The sequence below is a fragment of the Galeopterus variegatus genome, unplaced genomic scaffold, assembly GCF_000696425.1.
Source record: "Galeopterus variegatus unplaced genomic scaffold, G_variegatus-3.0.2 Scaffold13009, whole genome shotgun sequence".
Taxonomy (NCBI): domain Eukaryota; kingdom Metazoa; phylum Chordata; class Mammalia; order Dermoptera; family Cynocephalidae; genus Galeopterus; species Galeopterus variegatus.
Window position 1 is genome coordinate 38,880 of NW_007739120.1, and position 3,361 is coordinate 42,240.

At 40.7% G+C, this 3,361-nt stretch overlaps 1 long non-coding RNA gene across 1 annotated transcript in view; it reads left to right on the forward strand.

The window, feature by feature from the left end:
• LOC103581419 overlaps window positions 1-225 on the forward strand; it is a 26,951-nt gene extending 26,726 nt beyond the window's left edge. Inside the window, exon 3 of the long non-coding RNA XR_549666.1 lies at window positions 105-225. This is a non-coding gene — a long non-coding RNA (uncharacterized LOC103581419). The remainder of the gene's footprint in view (window positions 1-104) is intronic.
• The last annotated feature ends 3,136 nt before the right edge of the window (window positions 226-3,361 follow it).

Sequence of the window (3,361 nt, forward strand, 5' to 3'; positions counted from 1 at the left end):
GAATGGAACCAGTAGTAATGAGAGGCCCCAATTTCTGAGTGCCTACTGTGCGTCAGGTGTCGCACGTGGAACTTGAAGTGGATTATTTACTTTAATTTTTACAGACACTAACAGATCGATATTATGTGTTTGATGATGTTACTGGGGTTTAAGACGTACGTAATCTGGGCATGGAAACTGATGCAGCTGAGAATTACGTCTTGACACAATGAACTCCAGAAGTTCCTCTTTTTGCACTTTCATTTTAAAGGCAAGTCACAGATGGAGTTTTTGTTCTTAGGAACAGAAATTTCGGGAAGGACATTGTGGCTTAATAATATCCTGATAATTGTGTAAGATTTTATTCTCCCTTTTCTTCTTTCCTCTCCCACTCCTTGTCTTCCCTTTGCTTGTTTCTTGCTCCTCCTTTATCTTTATAGCCATCATCATAATCAGTATATATAAGTGGTAAAGCATGATTATTCTCTACAATATGAGATTCGCCTACCTAATTTTTAAAAATGGTAATAATTAAAAACTTAATTAAAATTGGTTGTTTGCTGTGCTTTTATGTCAGCTGTAGCTTGGTTCTCTCTGACTGCTTTCTGGTGAGAATTGAAGACGCTTAGAGAGAGTATAACCCGAAATAAATGTAGAGTTTTATTTGGGAAAAAAGACAACCTTTGTCTTTAAGTTTGAAGAAAGGAAAGCATAAAATATTTTATGAAGAGAAGCAGAAAAGTTTCTTTTTATGATTATTTTTTTCTTAAAATGCAGGCGTGTGTGTCCCCAGGACAGCAAGACCACTAATAGGGTACCTATGGACCCATGCAGGAGCGAGGAGCCAGGACAAATGATAAAGGGGAGCCATTCAGAGGCCGGTGAGCCATCCCAAGGGACTGGCACACAGCCCATCCCATGGGAAGTGTTTGGAGCACTGGCAGTAGTGGCGACCGGGCCACCTGGAGAACACTGGGGCAGAACAAGGACAGCTTACCTGCACCCCATTTAGCGAAGGACCACTCAGAGGAGACTGGTCAGGAATGCAGAATTACATGGGGTGCAGTTTGATGAAAAAACTCAGGCCCAAATCATTTCTACACAGCACAGATCCACCGGGTATCTAGAGAGCTGGAAGTACTTAGAAGGTCAACCATTAAACTTTGAGCTGCACAAAAAGCCTTCCCTAGGGAAACAGCAGCAAAGCTGCAATTTAAACAATCACACAGCTCATGTACTGGTTCCCACAGGAAGTTCCCCCATTTTAGAAGTAAGCAAAGGACAAAACATTAGTTCCAGCCCAGGCACACCACCAGTACCTAGGGGCTTGCATGGGAACGGAAGCTTGGAGCCGGGGACTGGACCCCACTCCCACATCCAGTCACACTGCACCACGGCCAAGGAGCATGCAAAAACCTCACCTCCATGTGGGTGGCCCCCCAAAGCCACCACTATAACCATGGCTGCTGTGAAACCAGCTAGATGCCACAACCACCATGCAGATGGTCCGCCAGCCACTGGAGTGCATTGACACAAGGAGACTCACCAGCAGAGGTAAAGAAGAGGACGTTTCTCTCCACAAAGCCCATTTCAGAGTGACAGAAGAAGCATCTGCTGTATGATAATATTGGGGGACCTGATCACACCCCTCAGCATTGGACGGATCATCTAGGCAACAAATCAACAAAGTAACCATTATACTTTCAGAAGGAGAGAAGAAATCTAGGGTTATCAGAGGGGGAGGGAGAGGGGTATGGGGATTGGGAGAGATTGGACAGGGGGTATAAAGAATAATTATGATTTGTAACAATATATATGCTAATAATATTGATTTGATCAACATATCCCAATGTTGAACCCCCAAAGTTTGTATAATCAATTTTGATTCAATATTTTTTAAAAAAATTTATATGAAAATTATATCAAGTTATTCAGTGATGCATGAAAATTAAATGTTTATAACTTGAAATTGACAAAATTTATTTATTCTGAGAAATAGAAACTAGTAATACACTAATTGAACACAGGACATATTGGAACAAAGAATAGTAGAGGTTCAAGTGGAGAAATGCCTATATGGATTTCTAGATAAATTGAACACATTACTGTTCTATTATACAAAAGAGGCGATTGTATATTCTGTTAGCATGAATTCATTCAGATGTGTCCTGTTAAGTTGATAAATGACAACTAGAACATAGGTACACAACGTTGAATGCACATCTGAATTCACTCAGGAATTTTAAGCATCACAGATGGGGCATTTTTGCTTATGATTATGGCAGAAAAACTGATGATAAAATTACCCCCCTGCCAGGAACAACTAGAAAAATAGATGAAATATGTGAAACAGCTCTTTTCCAACCGGAACAACTAGTAGTGCAGGATCCCTGAGAGAAGAAAAAGAAAAGGGTGAGCCCTTCAGTAGTTCCAGATTTCTGCCTGGAGGCGGTTGTTAGATGCTGGTAGAGGGAGGATGATCCCAAACTGAGAACCATGAACTTTCCAGGATTAAGAGACAGAGATAAAAGTTTGCAAAGCTGAGGTGCCTGAAATTTGTGAGACAGCCTACCAAAGCAAGGGGAGTTCTGCACTGAATGAGGCTTATATATCTGAATTGGGCTCCTCTTGAATATTTGGCTGAGTTAGTGTCACATGCATAAGTTGAGAATGCACATGGTCAGACAACAAACAGCTATCAGGGAGCTATCAGTTGAACAGTTCCCAAAGTTCACATGGGCCGGGACATAACCAAAGTAAAGTAGCCCTATCAATCACCCTGGGAATTCAGTAGAGACCCCAGAAAGGCCATGTTATAGGAGAAAGGCTATGCTNATGCATGAAAATTAAATGTTTATAACTTGAAATTGACAAAATGTATTTATTCTGAGAAATAAAAACTAGTAATACACTAATTGAACAAAGGACATATTGGAACAAAGAATAGTAGCGGTTCAAGTGGAGAAATGCCTATATGAAGTTCTAGATAAATTGAACACGTTACTGATCTATTATACAAAAGAGGTGATTGTATATTCTGTTAGCATGAATTCATTCAGATGTGTCCTGTTAAGTTGATAAATGACAACTAGAACATAGGTACTCAACGTTGAATGCACATCTGAATTCACTAAGGAGTTTTAAGGATCACAGATGGAGCGTTTTCACTTATGATCATGGCAGAAAAACTGATGATAAAATTAGCCCCTTGCCAGGAACAACTAGAAAAATAGATGAAATATGTGAAACAGCTCTTTTCAAACCGGAACAACTAGTAGTGCAGGATCCCTGAGAGAGAAAAAAAGGGTGAGCCCTGCAGTAGTCCCAGATTTCTGCCTGAAGGCGCTTGTTAGATGCTGGTAGAGGGAGGATGATCCCAAAC